Source organism: Pseudopodoces humilis, chromosome 11 (assembly GCF_049639895.1).
Source record: "Pseudopodoces humilis isolate 2021_Gansu_Grassland_sample_001 chromosome 11, ASM4963989v1, whole genome shotgun sequence".
Taxonomy (NCBI): domain Eukaryota; kingdom Metazoa; phylum Chordata; class Aves; order Passeriformes; family Paridae; genus Pseudopodoces; species Pseudopodoces humilis.
The window spans coordinates 5,042,946-5,055,360 of record NC_142210.1 but is presented as its reverse complement, the minus strand read 5'-3'; positions in this window follow the sequence as shown (position 1 = coordinate 5,055,360).

Sequence of the window (12,415 nt, the reverse complement as noted above, 5' to 3'; positions counted from 1 at the left end):
CATGGGGCTGTTCTCAAGGTAGGGTGGGACTGTCCCTGCCCACCCGAGCCGGCCCCAAGGGGACAGGACAGCACTCACCAGTGGATTTTGTGGATATTTGGAAAACAGCACAGGAATGTGGGGAGAGGGCAACAGAGCCAAAGCCAGCAGGGCTCAGCTCCCTGGGAGAAGAGACAGTTTAATGGCTCTGCTGAATCAGGGCCCAAGAGCAGCTCCATCTCCATCAGCTGATGGAATGACACTGGATCAGCTGAGCTGGTGATGCCAGGGGGGGTGAAGGGAAGCATCTCCAAGGGCTTGGGAAGCCAATGGCTTCCAAGGATGCCAGAGGAGGAGCTGGCAAAGCAAAGCCTCCAACGGGCTGGGCTCGCCAAACGCCTCCTCCCACACAGTAAATTCACCCCCAATTAAAAATGTATCTGTTTGCTTTCCTGAGATTGATCACACATTTAATCAGGCACTGCTCAGATATAGAGTAGCACTGAAAGGCAGAGATAATAAAGAAATCATTCTTTTAAAGGAGTAGCTGCATTGCAGATCAATTTCTTCAAAACCTTCATGTGCACAGAAATCCTCTGGGATGAATATTTCATAAGGGGAATAACACTGTTAAATTAATAAAACCCCTGCATGCCTAGTTATGAACTACAAAGATTGCTGAAGTTGTTCTAAAAAAATCCTCCTGTTCATACTTTGTACATCAATTTATGACAGAGTCATAGCTGGACCCTGAGGGAAATGGAGAAGAAAAAGGGTCCCTTTTGATGTGAGGAATTTTCAGTAAGTGGGAAGAGTTGCATGGACACAACTGCCCAGCGAGGGCAGGCAGCCCTGCTGGGAAGGGGAAACAGGATTCTCCAGTGGGAGCATGGGCATACTGAAATTAATTATGCTGAATATTCTTTCCTGCCTCTCTCAGGCTGTGGGTGAGTGACCTGAGGAGCTGGAGTGGCCTGAAGTGAGGCATAAGTGAGGTCCCATCTCCAGGCACTCCTGGGTATCCCTGGGGCCACATCCTCAATACCAGTCCCACATCTGGTGGGGCTGGGAAAGTCTTCATCCAGCTGAAGGCACTTGGTCTGTTTAGCTGGAGAAGGAGAGACTGAGCGCAGAGCTCAGCCTGGTCTAAAGCTTCCTCTGGATGGGCAGCTCCAATCTCTGCTCTGTGAGCAGGAACAGGACCCAGGGAGCAGCTGGAGCTGTGCCAGGGGAGGATCAGGTTGGAGATCAGGGCAAGGTTCTTCCCCACAGAGCATTCTAGAGCACTGCCCAGGCTCCCCAGGGAATGGGCACAGCCCTGAGGCTGCCGCAGCTCCAGGGGTGTTTGGACACTGCTCTCAGGGATGCCCAGGCTGGGATTGTTGGGGTGTCTGTGCAGGGCCAGGAGCTGGAGTGATGATCCTTGCAGGTCTATTCCAGCTCAAGTTATTTTGTGATTCCTTGTTGTGTGACCAGAATTGGGATGTTCATCTAGATCAGGGGGACCTGAATCAGCACAACAGGGGATGGGTCTGTCTCCATCCTCCCCCCTGGCCATGCCTCCCCTGAAATCCCATCCTGGTTGTCACTGCTCCCTCCATCCCCACGCTAAGACCCTACCTTAGAGTTTCCAGGGGAAAATAAACTTCCACTGGAAAATTACTGGCTTCTCCATCTGTCCTTTCTGTCTCTACAAAGCTCATTCCCCTCGCTGCTCCCCAGCGAGGTCCTCGCCGGCTCGGTGGCAGCTTAGCAGAGGCTTCTCCTGCAGGCCGCTCCCAAACTTGAGAGGAACTCATCAGCTTTTAGCAGGCAAAGACAGAGAAAGCTCAAAACCACCATATTGATCTTCCTTTCCCTTTGAAATTTTCCCGAAGTAGCTCCAAATAAAAATAGAACAAAAATATGTATCACCGCTTGCCTACTTGTAGCTGATTTGTCTACTTGGCATTATTTTCTTCAGTGGGGAAGAGGGTGACTCACACAAAGGGGACAGAGGCACGGGATAAATAAGTAAGAATGTAAAATTGGGTGTTTTGAATTTTTTTTTTTAATGTTAACCAGATAATGTATTCATAATCTTCCCTGCTTACGACTAAAAAATGAGTGCTGGCCTTTTGAAGCCCTCATCTGGCAGGGAGAGATAGCAGATTTCTAAGAGCATTTTTTATGCTCCTTTGATGACTGCGAGGGGAAAAAATATTCAGAGAGCCGAAATGACATTTTTCTATAAATTTCACACAGCTCTGCAGGCATGTAGGCATGGAGGCATTCATTAAGATTAGTTGGAATTACTTAAGCACCGTGAATTTTCTCCATCAAGTTGGTAACTGGAACACTGCGGATTAGTTATTGATCAGCTGCCATTAATACTTGGGGCTCTTTCCATGCCTGTTGTTGGGCTTTTTGTTGCTCCTTCCCCCCTCTCTTGTGCGAGGCGAAGCTGTGAAATTCGCAAATTAAACAGGCGCTCTTCAGTCTCTCCTTTGTTTTGGGGAACAAAAAAACCCCAAACAGAAAATAGAGCTCCTTTGTTCATGCAAATCTTTATCTGCTCTGCCTCACTGCTTCCCCTTTCCACTCCCTACAGCAGCCCGAATTTGGGGTGGCTCTCAGTCCCGCTGCTGCAGCCCTTCCATAGAATCATGCAGTGGTTTGGGTGGGAAGGGCCCTCAGAGACCACCTAATTCCACCCTTTTCCATGGGCAGGGACACCTTCCACTAGGCCAAGTTGCTCCAAGTCCTGACCAACCTGGCCTTGGACACTTCCTGGGATGGGGAGGGCAGTGCCTTTCCAGCAGGGTCTCTGGAAGTGTGGTGGAGCCTCCCAGTGGGATTTCAGCACCCCAGTCCTGCAGATGGATTGGGAGAGGCCACGAGCTGGGAATCCTGGCTCTGCACAGCTCAGACCTTTGTGAGAGGCCCTGGAGATAGCAGGGACGCACTCCCAGCATCTTTTTCCTACACAGGGGGCTGTGCCAGACCCCAAAGTCATTTCCCAGAGCTGTGCAGATCCCTGCACCCCCTGCTGACCCCACCCCACCCATAGCCAGGCACCAGCAGCTCCCAATCTTATTGCTGGTTATGGGATTTGGCTGAGGCTGAAAACTGAATTTGAACTGTGTGGGACCTTCAAAGATCTCCATCTCTCCAGGCCTTCTACTATTCTCTTGATCTTTGTTTCCTATTGGAAAGCTCCTGGTTTTTAGTTCCACAAGTTTTAGCTTGTTCCCAGTGATGGAGTTGGGTCTTTCCCAGACAAACTTCAGCCCCACCAAGTTGGAGACACAAAAGTATTTTGTACATTTAAGCAACAGGGTTGTCCCAGAACTCCAGTGGGATTTTCTCTTCTGCTCCAGGTGCCTCACCAAGGCCCTGAGCCCTGTGGGGTGTGATCCTCCCCACACACTGCTCTGCTGCGGCACAGCCCTTTCTCACAGGAGCCAGGTCTCCTCTCCTTCCCCAGAAGGTTTTCCTGAGCCTCTTTGGGAAGCTGGTGTTGTTGGGCACCAAACCCTGACCTTCACTGGGCAGTTCAGAACCCACTGGGCCTGCACAGCTGAGTGTCAGGTGGTGCCACTGGGGCAAGAAGGAGGAGCAGCAGCAAACTTCAAACACTCACTGCAGGATAAATCCCAAAGGAATTGTGCTGGGCTGGACCTATTCTCCAACCAGCACCCCTGAGCAAAGCTCCAGCCCCACAACAACTGTGCCTGGACCTGGTTCTGGCTGTTCTGTGTCCAAACCACCAGCTCCTGCCTCCTTCACCTGCTCCTTTTTCTGTTTGCCAAAAATCCCCTGCCCCAAGTCTGAAGAGCCCTGTGGAGGATTTGCCACATTTCTCATGGGAGCAGCTGTTCCTCAGCAGGTTCCGAAATAAATGACCAAGGATGACTTTGCAAATGAGCATCCAAAGGAGCCCCAGGCAGCTGCTGCTGCAGGAGGAAAACAAGGCTTCACTTCCCTCCTAAACACAGCTCCTAAAATGGTTTCTGTTCTTCCACAAGGACCTGCCGCAAGCAGGACGAGTGGGACCTTCAGGGTGTCCTGGCTCCAAATGCCCCAGGCTGAGGGAAGCTCTGGGATGGAGTGGGACACACGCTCCATTATCCAAACAGGGACTAACCCAGCTCAATTCACACATTCCTATTTCAAAACTGCAGTTTAAAGAAGGGGGGAATGACAAGCAGGAGATCCCCATGTCATGGATAGGGACAATGGGAGTTTCTTCCCCATGGGACATGCAGCTCCGAGCTGGTGGCTCCATTCTCATCAGGATAATTTGCCTCTTCCATATTGGGAAGGCAGGAGTGTCACCTTTCCCAGGTCCCACCTTTTGGGGTGGGGAAGAAGATGTGCCAGTTCAAACACCACATCCACACCTGGAAGAGCCAGATTTGGGCCCAGAATTTTTACTCTTCGACCTTTCTAGGTCTAGCTGCTACAATAGAATTGATGGAGCATCCCCAGCAAGTTTCTTTGTTAAGGCCTCTGAAAGTGAACTCTCTCATTGCTCTGTCCCTTGCTGCTGTGTTTGCTCAGGGAAGCTCCAGGGCCCCCTTGGGAACTTCTCTCCAGCCATTCCTCTGGTGCTTAAATTCCCTTCCCTGGAGTACAGTCGGGAGCAGGGGCTTTATCAGGACACTGTCGGCTTTTCAGCAGGATCCTGCAGCTGACAGAGAGCCACAACAACTTCAGAGGCCCTGATTCTTTGTGCTTTGCCAGCTCTAATGAACCCCTGGTCAGACTGAAAGAGGAAAAATTTAGGTGGGATATTGGGAAGGAATTCCTCCCTGTGAGGGTGGGCAGGCCCTGGCACAGAGTGCCCAGAGAAGCTGTGGCTGCCTCTGGATCCCTGGAAATGTCCAAGGCCAGGTTGGACAGGGTTTGGAGCAGCCTGGGACAGTGGGAGGTGTCCCTGCCCATGGCAGGGGATAAAATGAGAGGATCTTTAAGTTCTCTTCCACTCCAAACCATTCCATGATTCTATGGTCCTAACTGTGAGCTGTCTGGAATTGTGAAGGTGCTGGAATTGGACTTCAGAGGCTTCCATCAGGAAGGAAACGTGTCTGAGGTGGAAGCTGCCCCTTGGTTTGGCTACCTGGCAGCACAGCAGTTCCTGAGGCTGGGAGGAAAGCTCTGAATTATCTCTCCTCAGGGATGCATAAAGTCCTGTGGAATGTCCTGCATGGAATGTCTGCTCCTTTCCTTCACAATCGCCGTTTCATGGGGTATTTGTCCCAGGGGGTGCCTGGTCATGGCTGGGCTCACTTCATGCCCTGCTCTGGTTCTGGTTCTCTGGGGACATTCCACTTGGTGTATATTCTCAAGTCCTCCTGGGATCTGCACAAAAGCCAGGGAATATAATTTATTTTCTGCTGGGTTGTCACATTCCCTGCTTTCTATCTGCTGTCTTTCCCAGGGAATCCCAAAGCCCTCTCTGGTTGTGCTGAGCTGCAGCAGGAGCCCAGGGCACGGGCGTTGCTCTGATCCAAGGTGATGCAGACCCAGAGCAGCCTGGATTTACATTCCTGGCTGGGTCAGCTGTTAAACAAAGAAATGTTATTTCTGAGAGGCTGAGCAGTAAAAAACATGGAAATGAAACAGCGAGGTGATTCCTAAGGGAACCATGTCACAGGGAGAAAATCCTGGAGCATTACTTTTCGCACATTCCGAATCCATCCCTCTCTCTCTCCCCTCTCTTCCCTTCTTTTTTTTTTTTTTTTTAAGAAAACAGCTCACCAAGTGAAATCAAAGTCTAAAAATCTCTCTAAAAATCCTTTATGCTGGGGAAAAAATATTTCAATGAAAACCAAGTCTGCCAGAATTACATTCAATACCCTTTACAAAGTTAAAGGAGATATCACTGGGAAAAAGTGTTCCTTGATGGATCATGGTTAGGAGAGCTGGGAAGGATGGGAATCTTCATAGGGAGGGGGAGGCAGAGGAGGACTAGAAACATCCTGGTCTGTAAGGAGAAGAGAGAAAGATCAAAGGTTTTCCAAAGCCTCTCTGTATATGGAACACTGAGGGTGGCTGAGGGCTGTGGCTCACCTGTGGAAGGAGGGGATAGGGATGAGCTTCCCATCCCATGTGTGAACTGTGGAGCTGTGAAACAGGACACAGGCACATTTTTCCAGGTCCACAGGGATCCAAGCCACCAACCCACCCCCCACACCGAGCCTCTGGCTCCTGAAGCCTTGGTCTGGACTAAGGAAACATCTCGGTGGTGCTGCACCCTGAGTGTCTGAGGCCACTTCCCACATCCCTGCTCAGAGCAGGAAGCAAAGGGAAGCAGACTGAGCCTGGCAAAGGTTCTGAACCTGCTCGGAGGAGTCCACAGGAGCTCTCCTGGTCACCCTCAGCATCTCTGGACACTCCCTGAATCAACAAGGAGCAGTTCAGACTCACAGCCAGAACTCATCTCAGGTTTGAATGAAAGGTTTTTTGTTCTAGAGAAGCAGGGAAATTGTCAGCACCACAGACACCTTCATTAAAATCCAAACCCTGAATTGTTCAGCTCGTAACAGCGAGAGCTACAGCACAGGTGGAAAGCATTTCTTCTCCCTCCTGCCCAGCCAAGCCCCTGCAGCCCTTGGCTCGTTGAGCCACCACGACAGATCCCGGGAGCTCCCTGTTTTTGAGCAGGATAACACATGGCTGCATCCCTGGCACAGCTGTCCATGGGAATGCAGAGAAAAACACAAATGAAAATCATGGGGAGAATTTTCCCAGTCTGTGTGGCTTAATCTCCCAGTTTTCCTCAGGAGAAATGACTTCTGGAAGAGCAGGAACAGTTTTTCACACTTGGAAAGTCAAGCATTGTGAGAGCTCCCGGTTTTAGTGGGAATGATTGGCCGTGTGTTTTTGATATCAGCATGTGAACTCCCAGCCATGGAGAGCATTTTCCAGGTGTTTTTTTGGCCACATGAAGTTCCTCTCCAAGGGTGGAAGAGTTGAGCAGCAGTTTTACAAAAACCAACATCTCACACAAACAGCCACCACACAGAATCACAGGATCATGGAATTGTTTATGTTGGAAGAGCCCTCTGAACTCATTGAGCCCAGCCCTTTCCTCAGCCAAGGCCACCACTGACCCATGTCCCCAAGTGCCACATTTTGAAATCCCTCCAGGAATGGGGACTCCACCAGTGCCCTGAGCAGCTGTGCCAAGGCTGGACAGCCCTTTCTGGGAAAAAATTCCTTCTGTGTCCAGCCTGAACCTCCCCTGGCACAGCCTGAGGCTGTTCCCTCTCCTCCTGTCCCTGTTCCCTGGGAGCAGAGCCCGACTCCCCTGGCTGTCTCCTCCTGTCAGGGAGTTGTGCAGAGCCAGAAGGTCCCACCTGAGCCTCCTTTTCTCCAGGCTGAGCCCCTTTCCCAGCTCCCTCAGCTGCTCCTGGTGCTCCAGCCCCTTCCCCAGCTCTGTTCCATTCCCTGGACACGCTCCAGCCCCTCAATTTCCTTCTTGTCATGAGGGGCCCAAAACTGACCCCAGGATTTGAGGTGTAGCCTCATAATAAGTCCAGACCTGCCAGTTACATAAGTTTCTGTATTCATTAACTTTCTGAAATAATCAGTATTAAATGTTCTTTATTTTTTGGCTGAAAGGGGACCACAGATATTTTTCAGAGTTTAATCATCATTACTTCCAGTTCTTTCCTCCTAGGGCCATATGCTTGGTTTGAAGCTGTGGGAATATCTTCACTAGTGCCAATGAAATATTTAGGACTGTCTAAGTAGATTCAGCATAAATTTTCCCTAAAATATGCCCCCAAACAGAAGAACAGATGGGTTTTGGTGCCGGCTGGGGCAGACCCTCATTTCCACCAGCCTTTACTTCCTTAGGACATTCCCAAAACAGCAGCAGCTCCTCCTCACAGGGGTTTTCACTTCTGATTCCAAGCCTGGAGACCCTGAGTTCCCTTTCCAAGTAAGTTCCTCCCCAGCAGCCTGAGGACAAGTTGTTTTCCCGAAGTACCCATGGAAAACTCGGACTGTTTCCATGAGTACTGCAGCACCCAGAGGATTCTGCCTCCTGATTCAGCAAAATATCCAGGCAGGGATGAACTGGGATTTTCTCAGGAGCCACTGGAAGAGCATCTTCATCTCTCCCTGACTGCTGATATTCCACAGCTCTTCCAGAACGGGAATTACCTTTGAGTTATGGAGCCTGTGGCCACTTCCACTTCTTGTGGGAAGTTCCCTGCCCATGGCAGGGTTGGGAGCTGGATGATCTCCAGGGTCCATCCCAAGCCAAACCATCCTGTGGTTCCAGTGAAGCATGGCCAGAAGACACAGGAATTACTCACTGAAGGAAGAGCCGAAGGGCTGTCACATGGACATGGACTGGCAAAGCAGGTGGGACCACATTTCTTCAGGAATTTGATGCAAAAAAACCCTGACTGAGCTAAGCCTGTGGATTACAGCCCCTGCTGGGGCTCCCTAAATCCCTGTCACAAGGTGTGCTCGTCACCCATGTAAATGTCCTGTCAGTGTTTGCAGCCTGCCAAGTTTTCAGCCTCAGCAGAATCTCCTGGCACTGATTTCCAGCAGCTAATTGTGTGTGGGGAAAAAAAAAAAACAAACCCGAAAAAAAAAAAGAAGTCTTCCCTTTCATCAATTTTCTGTGCACTTCCCTTGTTCTCAGCTGAGGAGAACAGAAGTTCCCAGTCTGCTCTCTTTATTTCACAGGATATTTTGCATCCCAGCCTGGCCACGTATGGCATCACCATCCTGTGAAGCATGTTCCATGCTGGCAGGGGAAAAGCTGCAGTGGGCTGGGAGCTGAAAATGATCCCACAATATCAAATAAATGTGGAAGCAAAGCAAATAACACCGGGCAGCTCTGCTGATGGGCTTTTCCCCCCCTCTGAATTCGTGTGGTGCCTCTGCTCCTCACGAAGCTGCCTCAGAAAGCTGTGCTGCTCTCCGAGGGAATTGCTGGAAAACCAAAGCCCACGTAGCTGGGAAGGAAGATGGGCCTCGAGTCTGGCTCATTGTCCTCTCTGCCTGCAGGTGACCTCTGCACAGGGAACTCCTCGGGCTGCTTCTCTCCCCTCCACCTCCCTGGGTGGATCTGCCAAGTGTGTTTTACACATGCACCGGTGCAATTCCTGCCTCCATTTGTATTCCATCTGTCTCCAACAAATTCCGAAAGCCTTGCCTGGGCTGCCTCATTTGTATGCACTTAATCTGGCTTTATCCTGTTTTATGGAGCATCTTCTTTAAATTGATTCAGGCAAAAGCATAGCAGGGGCTTTGCATAGATTTCGCATGCATGACATTTCTGCACAGTTGGGCCCATTATGCACCATCCTGAGCACATTCTGCCCGTAAAAACTCCATATTAAACCAGGGAAAAACGCAGCAAAAGAAAGAGAGCCACGGGAGGAGCGGGACGAGCGGAGCTGACCACTCCCTGCCTCTCCAGTGCAATTATGGGAAGCAGCTCCCAGCGTTCATTCCCTGAGTATTCAGGGGCATCAGCTTCGTGCCCTCCTCTGTCCAGAGCTGTGGTTTACTCTGCTGTGCTTTGTGGAGCTGGGGCACACCCTGCCTGACCCCCAGATTCTCCTCATCCCCTCTGTGACTCCTGCAAGGGGCGTGTTGGAGCTGGGCACAAGATCCAGGGAATTGGAGCAGGATGGCAGCACGGTCAGGACATTCACACCTCATCCCATGGCACTGGGAGCACAAATCCCCCCCACGGGTAATAAACCACATCACCAAGGAAAAATAGCACTGCAAGAGTTGGAGCGGGGAGTGACAGGACAAGGAAAATGGATTCAAAATGACAGAGAACAGGTTTGGATGGATGTCAGGAAGGAATCCTTCCCTGTGATGGTGCTGAGGCCCTGGCACAGGTGGCCCAGAGAAGCTGTGGCTGTCCCTGGATCCCTGGAAGTGTCCAAGGCCAGGCTGGATGGAGCTTGGAGCAGCCTGGGCTCATGGAAGGTGTCCCTGCCCATGGAATGAGATGGGCTTGAAGGTCTTTTCCAACCCAAACCATTCTGTGATTCTGTGATTCCGTGATTCCATGAATTTAGCTTCTGTCACTGCAATCCAGTCCACCAAACGGGTGGAATTCCTGCTTTCACCCTTCCCAGCATGTGCTTTCCCTAGCCCTGAGCAGCACCAGGCGTGCCCAGGTGGATGCCATGGGCTCAGGGTGGCCAGGCCACAGCCAAGGGTGTAACTCACTGTGTCATTAGGGAGAATTAATCCTTCTCTAAGGGCCTGCTAATGATTTGACAATATTATTGTTATGTTAAGGTTGGGGGAATTAGAGAAAGAGCACTTGTGTGAATATGTCAACACATTAAAAACGCAGCTCCATTTAGGCAGACACTCAGGTTAATGTGTTACATATTAAAAAGTCCAATTTCCTTTGCTGGCTGCAAATAACAACGGAGATTATTGACACTGAATGATTTGCAATGTTCTCGCTTGCTTTTCGCCTCTTGTGTTTGTGTGCTCTGCGTGATTTATAATGATTGGAGCTCTGGCTCTATAAATTTTCCCTGTTAAGAAAATGTGGAGCTGGGTTTATAAGACACAAGAAGAAAGGGGAAAACAAAGCGTGCTGCCATGCACGGATATGGGAATGAGAACGGGATCTGTTCTTATCTAAACACCAATAAACCCATTCTCCTAATTAAATCAGCATCTTGCTCCTTTAGTAGGAGCCCAGTGTATCCCCCCCAGGAGTTTCTGCAGCTCTGGGTCCCAGAGGCCCCAGTGGGACACACCCCAGAGTGATGGATGGGCACAAAGGGACATGTGCTGGGGTCCTCTGTACCCAGCCCTGCTGGCACACACAGCACCCTCAGAAACCCCACAAGACCCCATCCCTGTGCTCAGGAGGAGCAAAAGGCCCTGTCATTAATGGTCTTCTCTCTGCCAGACCACGGAAGGCAAATCCAACACTTTCACAAACGGGAGAAAGGGAAAACCTCTGTGGACCAAGCCAGGCAAACAGCTGACGACAGGGCGAGGTTTGTGTTGGTCAAAAGCATGCAAAAATCCTAAAAATGTCCTCCCAAATCCCCAGCCAGAGGAAAACCTGCCCCAGTTTTTCCCAGGACACCGCAAGCACTGCCATGGATAAGCTGGGGCTGGTGGCCAGCCCTGATATCCCAATGTTGTGGCTTTGTCACTTGCTTCGGGCTAAAGCAGGGTATCATAGGAGACTTCTCAGAGTCACCCTGAGACATGGGCCTGTAAATGTGTCAATAAGAGGTGAAAAACATCAAAAAACACCAGTCTGAAAGGTATTTCTGCAGAATATGGAGGGCACAAGGGAGGGACAGCTCCTTTCGCTGCTATCATGGTTTCCTGTGATAACATCACCAGTTCAGGGGCACCTTTTGGGTCTGAAAAAACAGATATTCAGACTTAAAGCTACTGCTCTTGATGCTTGCATCAGGTAGATGTGGCATTTTAATGGTTCAGCTTAGGGAATCCACCCGTTCCTGAGAGCAAAGCTGGGGAGCGCTTTAGGTTCTGCCCTCATTAAATCAGTGTCAGCTAATTATCGAATCTCTCTAAGGACTCACAAATATTGGAGCCTGGAGAGGCACTGTGGACATTTGTGACTTCCAAAGTGGGCAGTGGAGGGTGATGACCTTCCCTGTGACACTGCTGCGTTTCACACCACATCCTTGCAGCATGGTCCTCCAGGAGATGTGGGGAACTCTTGAATTTAGACGGCGTTCAAAGTGTCTAAAAGGGGAAAAAAAAGTGAGAAAAAGGAGATATTTATGTGCCTGGCTGAGCTGTGACTCAAAGCCCCAAGAGCTGGGTGCACACTCCTGAGATGAATTGAATGCACAGCTCAAAATTGACTTTATAGACTCCTCATCAATAAATCCTCAAAGGCTCCGGTATCAGAATCCAAAGCAGCTCTGGAAATCATTAGATCTGCCGTCAGTAATTGATAACACGCCTTTCAAATGTGGAAATGAATTAGCCTTTGGCGTAGGGGGGGTGTTCAGACTGTATCCAATTTCATTAGGGAAGAAATTCAAATGATCAACGAGTGGCCTTTATTGTTCTGCTCTGGGAAGGGAACCCTTTGTTATCTCTTTGCCTTTTTTTTCTTGGCTACAAAGTTTCCAGAACTCAAAAGAAACCTTGTGGTTTCGGAAGATCTACTGACATCTGATTTCCCACCTCTCCAGAGCTCAGGATTTGGGATGAGTTTTGCTCTTGGGCACACACAGGGTGCTTTGTACCCATCATTAACAGCTCAGTTTCTCCTGGCAGTGCCACAAAACGCCAAAAACTCTTTCTCAAGCAACTGCAAGAGCCCTGATCAGTGAGGTGTGAGTGAAAGCCCCTCTGCCAGCCACATACGCATCTTCTCTCAGAAACTTCCGGACACTGCTCTCACTAACTTCAAAACACACAGAAAAAGCAAATTTTCAACCTCCTGTTG